The 12,828-nt window shown below is 46.4% G+C and overlaps 1 long non-coding RNA gene across 1 annotated transcript in view; it reads left to right on the top strand.

Annotated features, from left to right (window-relative positions):
- LOC144581500 (uncharacterized) overlaps positions 1-12,178 on the top strand; it is a 37,985-nt gene extending 25,807 nt beyond the window's left edge. Inside the window, exons 2-3 of the long non-coding RNA XR_013532382.1 lie at positions 7,550-7,652; positions 11,890-12,178. This is a non-coding gene — a long non-coding RNA (uncharacterized LOC144581500). The remainder of the gene's footprint in view (positions 1-7,549; positions 7,653-11,889) is intronic.
- Positions 12,179-12,828: the final 650 nt, after the last annotated feature.

Raw genomic sequence — 12,828 nt, 5'->3', positions numbered from 1 at the left:
ATAGTTACAGAAGATATACAGTATTTGGCAAAGACACTAGAGTTTAGGACACATCATTCTAAAAGAGTAAGTCAGTGAACGCGTTGCTAAGGTTAAACTTCTTGTGAGATGAAGCAAACCTTGATTTCAGCAGCGCATCTCATGGAGGGAAGCTACAACCCCAGGTATCTTGCCAAGCCGGCACCTGCTCCCCTCAGCCTGCAGAAGAGAAGCCATCCGAAACAGATCACATGTGTGCAGTGACCCCGGAGGTTTAAGCAAACATGGCCTCAGGCCTCGGTAAATGTTTAGACTTAGTGACTGGCTGGCAAGGGGTGAGGCCTCAGGCTCTCTGTCCCTGACAGCTGTCCCTGTGTGGGCAGGCTGGGGGGTGATGATGGGGAGGGAAGACCTGGGTCAAACTCCTCACCCTGTGCTCATCTTTTCTGACCTAAGGAGAGCTGACACTCTTGGAGTGTTTTTGCAGCTTCTGTGTGGGTAATAGCCTGGAGCCTGTCTCCCTCTCTCTTTCTCTCTCTCTCTCTCTCTCTCTCTCACACACACACACACACACACACACACACACAGAGCAATTACTGCACCCAGCTACCTCTATATACATGTACACAAAGCCACACAGTTTACACATCACAGGTATACATTATTCACACATAGATACATATATAGACACATATGTATAGTCCCTCCAAAATATATGTACACAAAAGCACACCATTATACCTTCATATGTGCACACACACACTCACCCAGACTCACTTCATACACACATAGATACAACCATCACAGCTCACAGTCACACACACACACACACACACGGACACCCAGCTCTAATATAATCAGATAGAGCTATGCATGCAGACATATTTGCCTGTATAGTCAAACACATAAGCAAATAAAAGAGAACCAGACACCACATTGGCAAAGGCAAACCTATACCAAAGACACAGAGCACACAGGCACATATATCTATAGACCCGCCATGGCACTTACGGGTAAGTGCACATAGGCACACACATCCACAAGCATGCACAGGTAGAGAACATAATCCCAGTGTAGTAAAGAACAGCACAGCTTTAGCTTGGGAACATCACATCAGACACAATAGCACCGGCTGCAACATGCATTTCCTCGGCTGTCAGCTTCCCAGCCATAGAGGATGCCCAGGGCACTGGCCTAAGCCAGGCAACTGGGCACAGCAAAGAAGACACCCCCTCCACCCCCTTTGTCAGCTCCCATCTGCTCCACCTCACAAGAAACTCAGAAGCTGAGGAGTCAGGGAGACCAAGATCACACCCAGGCTGTTCTCGCCCACCAAGTCTTTGTCATGAGGTTTGTATCAGTCACCCTGTCTGCTGCTACAGCACAGTGCCAGCTGGCCCACAAAGACCATTCGGTGTAGTGAAGTCGAGCAGACCCAAGGTCAAGCGCTGCCTCTGCCCTCCACAGCTGCGGACCGTGAGCAGGTCACTTCACCTTTCCCAATCTCAGTAGCCTCATCTGTAAAGTGGGTGTAATGATAACACCCAGCTCAAAGAAGAGTGTGAAGATTAAATTAGTTGTGCATGTACTGACCACTTAGCAAAGCTCCTGCCATGCAGTAGGCACACTATAAACCAGGTATTTGTGAGAAAACTTGGCACTATTGACATTTTGAGCTGCATAATTTTTCATTGCTGCGGGGGCGCTCTGTGCATTGTAGGACATTAGCAGCTTCCATGGCCCCACCTGCTCTGAGCACCCCCTTCCAAGTTGTGACAACCAAAAGTGTCTCTAGACATTGCCAAGTGACCCCTGGGTGGTTAGCGGCAGGGGGAGCTGCCCCCACTGAGAGCCACTGCTATGCATGTTAACTTCTGTTTTTGTTGTTGGGCTCCTCACTGGTAGTATACAGGCTATGAGATGATCAGAACAAAAAGGGAACCTGAGGCTGGAATGAAGATGCACTGTGGCTCCTGTAATCATTTCCCTCCTCTCTCCCTCTCCCCTTTCTCCACCTTTGCTGCTGAAGCCACCTTGCAGGGGCAGTCCTGGTCTTGTGAACAGCTGGAGGAAAGACAGTTGAGGTACCTGCACATGTTACCGTGGGAGGAGAGCTGAAATGGATTCTCAGGGATGGGTAATCTGGTCAGGAGCAATCCTGCACCTAGAAACTTGGCCTTCTGGGAAGTTAGGATGCACTCCACTTTTGGGCAAACTTGGGTGGGGCTGCCAGGGGAGAGGGCTGGGGAAGTCAGGAGCAAAGAAAAATCAGGGCAGCAAAAGGGCAGAATAAGTGACTTGTTGAAAGAACCTAGCCTCATCTATTAAAATACAAAATACATGTATCTTTTGACAAAGGAATCCCTTACATGGGAATGTGTCCCATAGAACAAGAAATTGTTTATAAGATTTGTAAGTACAAGGTGTTATTGCAGCACTGTTCATAGTGGCAACAATCTAAAAGCCACCTTTGCATGTCTGTCAGCTGGGGAATAGTTGAATAAATTGTGGAATTTTACAAATTCCATGTAATGGAATATGTTGCACCTGTTAAAAAAAAAGCTTGCTACATATCCAGTTATCTGAATTAATGTCTAGCACAATATTTTTAAATAAGAAAAACAAGATACAGAATACTGTAGGATCCCACTCTTTTGGTAAAATCAACTAAAAAGCCCTATTTTTTGTATATATCTGAGTATTAAAACAGCTAATATTAGTTGTGGGAAGAAAGGTGGAATGAGATGAATACAAAGAGATGACTTTTCATATGTAATTATCATATCTTTTATGCATTGCTATGAGTGTACACTACTTCATTAATTTCTGCAGATAAATTTAATAAGGACATTTTTTTTTCTTTGAGACAGAGTCTTGCTGTTACCCAGACTGGAGTGCAGTGGTGCAATCTCAGCTCACTGCAACCTCCACTTCCCGGGTTCAAGAGATTCTAGTGCCTCAGCCTCCTGAGTAGCTGGGATTACAGGCACATGCCACCACACCTGACTACATTTTTAGATTTTTCAAAGAAATGGAGTTTCACCCATGTTGGCCAGGCTGGTCTCAAACTCTGGACCTCAGGTGATCCAGCCTGAGCCACCCAGTTTTCCAAATTGCTGGGATTACAGCCATGAGCCACCACTCCTGCCCAAGGAGTGTTTTTAAAAGAAAAGAAAAGAGCTCATTCCTGAACCAATCTCCCAAGCTGAGGTTTTAAAGTATGGTGGGTGACTCCTTCATTCATAAATCTGTTCAGCAATTCTATCTTGAGAATCTGTTATGTGGTGGGCACAGGTCTGGGCATAGTTGATACAACAGGTAACAAGATATATCCCTACCCCAAAGTACTCACATTCTGGTGGAAACACAGAGAACAGAGGAACACATCCATGTATAAGGCATTGAGAGGTCATGTTTGTAAGAAAAACAGAGCAGGGTGAGGTACAGTTATAAGTGGTGGCCTGTCTTTTGAATAGAGTGGTCAGAGAAGATCCTGGGCAGAAACCTGAATGGATTGAAGGACAGAAGAGCCTGGGGAAGGAAGATCCAGGGAAGTGTGACCCTCCAGAAGGCCTCTGAGGGCAAATACACAGAGGTGGAACATACTGGAAATGCTCAGAGCAACCAGGTCAGTGCAGGAGTTGGCGTAATTTCGGCACAGGAAGTATTTTGAATGTCATTCTGTGGGGGTTTGTCTTTAAAAAGCAGCTTTCATCATTCCTGGACTTGTTCAAGACTGCAGTCAGCCCAGGCTATATCCTGGAGGGTCTAAGCAAAGGTTCAGCAGAGGTCCTGGTGGGCTCCAGGCAGGAACCGAAGATGTCGAGCAAGACCCTGATCATTCATGCAAATGAAAGCCACCATGGTGTACCCCAGAGGTTTAAGCAAACATGGTTTAAACCTCTGCAGAAATTAACAAAGTAGCATACACTCACAACAACGCATAAAACACATGATAATTACATAGATCTATGTGCTTATACACACACACATTTCTTCCAGTGGGATGTGGTAGAACAGCCCCTGCTGGTGGGAGAATCCTTGTGGAGCAAGCCCTTTGGAAATGGTTGGCGTTTCCTAGTTAAGCTGAACACGCATGCACCCTGAGATCTACAATTGCACTCCTAGGGCGGTCCCCTCTAGGAACTGCAGCATGCCAGTGCTGGGAAACACACACAAACCTGCACGCAGCAAGACCATTCATGATAGCAAAAGCGGGAACAGCCCAAATGTCTGCGGAGAGTAGAATGTGTGAGAAAACTGGGTTGCCTTCCTCAGTGTGTTACAACACAGCAGTAACAATGAATAAACGGCTGCGGCAGGCCTGGGTTTGGGTGAATCCCAGAGCCTCGTGTGAACACAGAAAGCAAGTCACAGAGCACAGAGAGTATGATTCCATTTGCACAAAGTCCAAAACCAGGCAAAATAGCTAGACTTTGTTTAGAAATCCATAAATAGGTCGGCCAGGTGTGGTGGCTCACCCCTGTAATCCCAGCACTTTGGGAACACGAGATCCGGAGATCAAGACCATCCTGGTCTTGGTGAAAGCCCATCTCTACTAAAATACAAAAAGTTAGCCGGGCATGGTGGTACACCCCTGTAGTCCCAGCTACTCAGGAGGTTGAAGCAGGGGAATCCCTTGAATCCGGGAGACAGAGGTTGCAGTGGGCCAAGCAAGATCGTGCCACTGCACACCAGCCTAATGACAGAGAAAGACTTGGTCTAAAAAAAAAAAAATCTGTAAGTAGCTCATAAAAGTATGCAGAGAAACAAAGGAGTAATTAACACAAAATTTTTTTAAAAAGGTGTTATAGACAGTAATTTTTAAGTGAAAATAGTTGATATTTGATTGTATGACTCACTTAAAAAGAAGCCAAAATGTATGAGTGCTTTTGATTTATTTTGTTAAGTAGATGATGAAGGTGAAATTGTCAGTGGATGACACTAATCCTTCTCTCTCCTCCATTTTCCATGGGACTGTAGATTTAAAGCAAAAAGTCAGTACTGTTGATGCCTTGAAATAAGCTATACAGTTACCCATTTTGGAGATTAGCAGAGTGGGGCTCAAAGAGGTGATGGCACTTACGCAAGATAACCCGGGATTCAAATCCAGGTTGGTAGGACTCCAAAGCCAGAAAGAACTTGACATATTTGAGAACTGAAAAAGAGGGCAGGGTGGTGGGAACACAGTGTATGAGGGATAGCAGAAGGATTTGTAGGTCATGGAAGGAAGCTTGCACTTTATTAATGGTGCCCTAGGGAGCCACCAAAGTGTTTTTAAGCAGAGGAGGGACAGGGCCAGATCTGCACTGTATAAAAACTTCTCTAGCTGCTGTGTCATGAATAGACTGGAAAGGGGCAAGGGTGAAGGAGGAGACCAGCAGAGCAGGCATGGCCGGGACAGTGCGGAGAAAAACCAGGTGAGAGCTTCCTGGCTTCCGGGCCTGAGTGCCAGGGCTCATGGTGAGAAATGAGCAAGGTGGCAGTGATTTGGAAAAATTGCAAAAGAAGAGAATTTTGGTTGGAAGAGCCAAGATCTTCTTGCTATTATATAGATGGAGGAACAGAGGCCTGGAGACATTGCAGGGTTTGCTCAAGGACCCACATTAGAGGTGGAACTCTACCAGAAGTCAATGCCACACCTGACCCCCAGCCCTGTTCTCTCTCCAGACCAATCCCTTGGGGAAGAGCTGCAGATATGAGGGAAGACAGCAAGACCTGCATGATGTGTGTTTTCAGTTGCTGGGAAACAGAGAGACCCACTGGAGTCCCACAGGCTGGATGGTTTTGTTTTTTCACCCAGGGTAAAATCTTAACTAGTTGCTACTATTTATGTATTAGGAGGTTTCCTGAAAAAAATCAAAATTTCTGAATTTTTTTGAAAAATCAGAAAACATGGCCACCCAGCCCTGTATTCCTACATGGTGGCAGCAGTGGGAGCAGACCTGTTGCTGTGCCCTTGTGGATCTGTGCTCTCTAGTTCGCCATGGTCCCTGCCCCTCTGTATTATCTCCGGGATGCAATAGCCTGGTGTCACCTGCAGTTGGCCACCATGCTTGAGCTGTTGTGTTTTGAATATGTGGCCCACTTCCCTCATTCGTGTGAACTGCCTTGTCCACAGAGACATACTCTTGTGATTCTGACTCTAGAATGTCTCCTTTAAAAAGTGTTTTAGGACATAAAGATATATACATGCTCTAATCCATTACTACCCAATTAGCTATTGTTGTGGAACCCTGAGTCATTTTTCTCAAAATTCTCCTGGCAAATATGTTCCCTCTGAAATCTTCCTCCCCACATCCCCTGGAAATAGAATCTCCTGCCCACGGCTGTAGTGGTCCCTTTCTCTGCATCCCCCACTATTCCTCTTCTTTTGGATCTTGCCAAGGGTTATGGTCTGCAGTTTTCTATACCCTTTCATTCCCTTGCCCTAACCCCCTCGCCTGCCCACTATGGAAACCTGGCCCTCCCTCCCCGCTGTGGAAACGTGGACCTGTGCTCTGCTTCCCTGCAGCTCTCCATGGCTAGTGTTCTTTTTTTGCATCTGGTAGGTAAAAGGAACCAAAGACAAACATTTACAAGGAACGGAGGACAGGGACGGGTCAGGTTTCTTAAGCTTCTTGGAGCCGGAATGTCGATCACCAACTCTATACCCTTAACAATTCGCTCTGGACAGTGGCATAATAAATCTGTGCCTTCCACTTTCAGAGATGAATAAACAAGAATGTCTTATCTCAGATGTTTGAGGCCTCCCCTCTTTGGCTTTCTATTCTACTGCCTCTGTTTAGACCTGTGCCACTTGCAAACTTGCCACGGCCTCCCATCCAGCCTTCCTGCTTCCAGCTCACCCACTCCTGTCCATCTTCTGCCCTGCCTCAATCTTCATCAGGTCTCCCCTCTATGTGAATTTGATCGAGAGCTCCCTATCACCTTAGAGTGAAGCCCAGGCCCTTGACCAACCAGGCAGGGCTCACCTAAGTTCCCAGCCTCATTGCTCATTTCTCACCATGAGCCCTGGCACTCAGGTCAGGAAGTCAGGAAGCTCTCACCTGGTTTTCCTTGCCCACATTTTTTTTCCCTCTATCAGAAAAACTTATCTCATTAGGATGGAGTTGGGTAGGAGGGACACTTGCACAGATCCTTCAGGAATCAGTTTAAACACCAATTCCTCCCCACCCTTTGTCTGACTGCCTGTCTCCACCAAAGCATTTAGATTGTTTTGTTTCTCCTCTGCTCCTACCTCTGCTGTGGCCTGCCTGCTTGCACAATTTACCGATCCGTTTCCTCCAGACTCTGAGGCCCCAGACAGAGACCCTCTGGCTTGTCTCTGTGTCCTCAGAACATGGCCCAGGATCTGGCATGAGGACAGCCTAATCCAAGCTTGAGGAATTGAATGATGCAGTACTGAATTTCAGCAAAGACACACAGAGGTTGTTCATAAAAGGCTGTCCTTGGGTTTTTTAAAAATATGTTTCTTGCTTCCTAGAAGCAAGGACCATTCTTCAAGACAATGACCATGGGCCTCTCTCCACCCTTGCCAGCCACAAGGCCCTCTCTATTCCTTTCACAGGAATAGGTCCTTCTGTCACTGGGCACAGGACCTTTGACCACAAAATGTTGTGAGTTACCACTGACTATTTTCTGGGTCTTAATCTTGTGACTCCAAATGGATGGTAAGCTCCTTAAAGGAAACTCTGTGATATTCATCAACCATCCACCCATCCCTTCATCTACCCAACCATCCATCCATCTGACCATCATCCATCCATCCATCCATCTATCCATCTATCCATCTTCCATCCATCTGTCCACCCACCCATCCACCCATCCATTCAATTATTCATCCCTCCCTCTTCCATCCATTCATCTATCTTCCATCTGTCTGTCCACCCATCCATTCAACCATTTATCCATCCAACCACCCATCTATTCCTCCAACTACTCGTCTATTCATCCCTCTGACCATCCAACCATCCATTGATTTGTTCAATTATTTCATCAAGCATCTTCGCTGCACCACACACCCTAATGGGTGTTGGAGAGAAAATGGGAGTAAAATCAGATGGGACCTCTGATCTCAGTGCAGCTAGCTATCAGTCCAGTGGAAGAGACATGTAAACTGACAATTACAAATAAGCATAATGTGTCAACTGTGACAAGTGCGGTGAGGGAGAAATCAGCAGTACTGTAAAAGTCTGTGTGGTCCTGGCGTGAGAGGTGGGATAAGCCAGCATGGTAACAGCAGCAAGACCATGGGAGAGTGTGGTACAGATGAGCAGGTGTGTAGAGCATGCAGGCCATGTGCACCAGCCCATTCTTTGTGCATTAAAATGCACAAAGACAATAAAACGGGATTGTCCCATAACAATAAAACAGGACCTGTGTTTCGGCAGATTATACTATTGGTTGACTGGGCACAGTGGCTCACACCTGTAATCCCAGCACTTTGGGAGACGGAGGTGAGAAGATCACCTGAAGTCAGGAGTTCGAGACCAGCCTGGCCAACATGGCAAAACCCCATCTCTACTAAAAATACAAAAGTTAGCCAGGCATGGTAACATGCACCTGTAATCCCAGCTACCCAGGAGGCTGAGGCAGGAGAATCACTGGAACCTGGGAGGCAGAGGCTGCAGTGAGATGAGATAACCCCATTGCACTCCAGCCTGGGTGACAGAGCAAGACTCCGTCTCAAAAAATTATAAAAATATAAATAAATGCCACTGGCCTTGCATCTCAAATGTCTCTTTGTTCATTCATTTATACAAATACGCTCAATAATATCTATGCATTTTTCCTGGGATATCATTTTCTTATATAATACAAAGCGTCTATTTATATACTGTATATGTAAATATAATACACAGATGCACACACATGCACAAGCACACATGCACAGAACGTCTTGACAGTCGGTCCCACGTAAGGTAGTCCACTGCAGTGCAGTCATTACCATCATCAGACCTTAGAATTATATAACCAGAGCACCTTATATTTTTATATTTTATTATGTATTTAATAATCACATAACTCTTTAGTGAATGCCAATTAATTTAAAGAATTACATGCATTATCTCTGCTCCTCATAACATCCTCCCTAGATAGGTTTTGTTTTCCCATTTCAAAGATGTGGGAACTGGGCCGGGCACAGTGGCTCACGCCTATAATCCCAGCACTTTGGGAGAATAAGGCAGGTGGACCACATGAGGTCAGGAGTTTGAGACCAGCCTGGCCAACATAGCAAAACTCTGTCTCCACTAAAAATACCAAAATTAGCCAGGTCTGGTGGCACACACCTGTAATCCCAACTACTTGGGTGGCTGAGGCAGGAGAATCGCTTGAACCCTGGAGGTGGAGGTTGCAGTGAGCTGAGATCACTCCACTGCACTTCAGCCTAGGTGACAGAGCAAGACTTTGTCTCAAAAAAAAATATATATATATGGAGACCGGGGCTCTGAGTTGTGAAGTCACTTGCCCAGGTCACACAGCCGGAATTTGGGGAAGGCAGCCCTGGAGCTAGGTCTCTGTGACCCCTCTCCATTCACACTGCCCCCTCTCTAGCATTTTAGGATCCAAAGGCACCTGAGAGAGTGCTCAGACAGCTGGCTGAGTTAGGAGCTACCTGAGGCTGCTGAAGAAGAGTTAGCCTTTATTTAAAGAAAGAGCCATTCAAGGAATGAGGACCATGACCTTGGCTGCACTGAGCAGCTGGGCTCTGGGACTCTGTGAGGCTGCCCAGACATCAACAGGCCCTGCACAATAGATCCACTGACCCAGCGATCAGAGGTGACCCTAGGGGTCAGTGGCTCTTGGCTAAGGAGGAGGAGCACAGACCTGCGATCCCCTTTTCTCATGGACCACCCAGGGAGGCTGAGAGGGGACTGTGAGTTCAGATGGACAACCTCAGAGCCACTGGGGATTTGCCTGAGGCCACTGGGGTCAGGCTTGAATCCATATGCAACCAGCGTGGGCTGTGCGCCTGCCATTTTCTAGGCTCTGTCACATGCGTCTTTCTGCCAAATCTCATGGTGATTCTCCAAGAATAGTACTATTACTATCCTCATTGACAGAGGGAGAAAGGGAGGCTCCGAGAGGTTAAGTGTCTCACCGAAGCTCACACAGTTTCTGAGTAATAGAACTTGACTCAGTACGGGTTAACACCCATCCATTCATTCATTCATTCAATAACCATTCACAGCACAGCTACCACATGCCAGGCACTGTTCTAGGCACTTAGAATACATAGATGAGCAAAACAGGCATGACATTACCATTCGAGTGTCATCATGCCAGGGCTGGTACAGTTGCTACGGGAACAAATAAAAGAAGACTCACTTCTTGCCTTTGGGGAGTAGGTAGTCTAGTGGAGGAGGCATATAGACGGAAAATTTCAAAGCACTGTGGAAATTTTAGGGTACTTTAATAGGGCTTAGCAAAGGGGCTATGAGAATAAAGGGTGGAAGGCTTCCTGGAAGAGGTGTTGCCTGAGATGAGGCCGGAAGAATCAGTTAGGGAAAGAAAATTCATTCCATGTAGAATTCATGGTGGGTGATAGAGCCTAATCCAGTCTTTTTTGGGTACTGAGCACTGAGACCCAGACACGGGTGCTCAGACTTGACTTATTCTCTCAGGTATAGCTTGAGCAAAGACATAGAAGAAGGTAGGTTTTTGGTTCAGTGAACTCTACGTCTGGCTACAAAGTGTGAAGAGAAACAGGAAGAGACGTGGTTGAAGAGAACAGGCTTGTTCTTCAAGTCGCAGTAAAATGAGCTAATGCCATTTATGATCACAAAGATAACTCTGCTGGGGAGGGGCAAACAGAGGCTGAAGTGGAGTGGGTGAGGATGGAGGCAGGGAGATGGCTGCAGGGATCCCGGCAATGACAGTGATTGTGTGAAGGGACAACCCCTAATTCTGTGCTTCGAAATGCAAATCCAGTGCTTTAAACAAATTATTTTAAATTTATTTATTTATTTTTGAGATGGAGTCTCACTCTGTCACCCAGGCTAGAGTGTAGTGGCACAATCTCAGCTCACTGCAATCTTTGCCTCCCGGGTTCAAGCAATTCTTCTGCCTCAGCCTCCCAAATAGTTGGGACTACAGGTGCACGCCACCATGCCCAGCTATTTTTTTATATTTTTGGTAGAGACGGGGTTTCACCATGTTGGCCAGGCTGGTCTCAAACTCCTGACCTCAAGTGATCCACCCACCTCGGCCTCCCAAAGTGCTGGGATTACAGGCGTGAGCCACCATGACTAGTCTTATTTTTTTTTTTAATTTATATTTTCAGAGACAAAATGATCCTTGCTCATTAAAAAAAAGAAATGGAAAGTAGAAACAAAAATGCCTGTATCAGATGGGAAAGATAAGCCCAATGTTCTTTTTCTAAAAACCTTTATTATGAAATATTTCAATAAGTATATGCAGTTTATATTGTGATAAAGCATGATAAGCAATCAAACAACTGTGAACCCAGCACTCCATGTCAGAATTAGAACTTGACCAAGCAGTCGCAACTGAGGTGAGATCCACTCTGATGCCCTTCCCTGACTCTGCCCCATTCCCCGAGACCTGACCACCTGATCACTCTAGAATTTCATTTTTGTCTTGTTGCCTTGCTTTGCTTTACACCTTTACCAAATGTGAATGAGCCCCAAACAATACAGTGCTTAATTTGCTTGTGTTTAAGCTTTATTAAAAATATATCTTTGATCCTTCTGCTACTTGCAATTCTAAATTTGGTATTATGAGTCAGCCTCATCGGTGTTGCTGCGCGTGGCTGTCATCTATTCACTCTCACCAGTACCTGGTGTGCTTTGTTGCATGCATGCACCCCTGCTGGGGTATCCATTCTCCTGTTGGCCTTTGGTGGTGTCAGTTGTTTGTTGTCTCCATGGTGCTGTTCTCATGCAGGCCTCCAGGACACATGTGCATGAGATCCTCTAGGAAACCATGGTGTAGAACTGCTGGGTTGCAGGCCCAGCGTTCTTTCCACTTCCCTATCCTCCCAAGTAGGGTCTAGCTGGCCCCAAAACAGCCTTAGTGCCGCCATGTTGGGCAATCTGGGAGTGGCAGTCCAGGGCAGACAGGCCCAGGCCAGCCACCCTGCCCCAGGAATTTCCTAGAACTCAGCAGGCACCCAGCGACCCCTCATCAGTGAGCAATACCCAGAAATGTGCCAGCTGGTTGCTAACTAGGTCACACGAGAGTATTGCTCTCTCACTCAGGGTTTGTCCCATTTCCTTCAGCACTTGGGCCAAGGAAGGCTCTGTTCACAGGCCACATACCCAAGGGAGCTGGCAATCAGCTCACAGATGCTGAGCTGACCACATACCAGGCAGTGTGCAAAGCACCTTACATGTAGAACGCACTTCATCCTCATCCAACTGCATGAGGAAGGCACTATTATTAACCTCATTTACAGATAAGAAACTGAGGCACAGGAAGTTGAGAATTTTGCCCAGAGCAACATGTGCTACATCAAATCTGGGCAGCCAGGCTGCTCTGCTCTTACTACTCTGCCACACCATTTCTCAAGAGGGGGAAAAGACGAGCTCCTTGCTCAATCCTGAAGTTGTCAGCATTCTTTTACTTGCAAGGAAAAGAAATAGAATTTGAATGAATATATGTGGAAAGAGGGACTTATTAGCTGACAAAAATAAATAGAGAGAAGACAGGTTAGAAGCAGACCTCAGGGCCCACTGGGTACAGGGAGGCCGACAGCTATGAGAAACCTCTCCATCTTCCTCCTCCGTGTCTCTCTATGAGCTATCTTCATTCTTTCCTATTGCAAAGGGCCTCCTCCTCTGGGCAGGTAGGTGGCTGCCTGCAACTGTCACCTGAACTTCTCAC

Source organism: Callithrix jacchus, chromosome 2 (genome assembly GCF_049354715.1).
Source record: "Callithrix jacchus isolate 240 chromosome 2, calJac240_pri, whole genome shotgun sequence".
NCBI classification, from domain to species: domain Eukaryota; kingdom Metazoa; phylum Chordata; class Mammalia; order Primates; family Cebidae; genus Callithrix; species Callithrix jacchus.
Note: the sequence above shows the minus strand (reverse complement) of the source record. Positions and strands in the feature narration are given on the sequence as shown.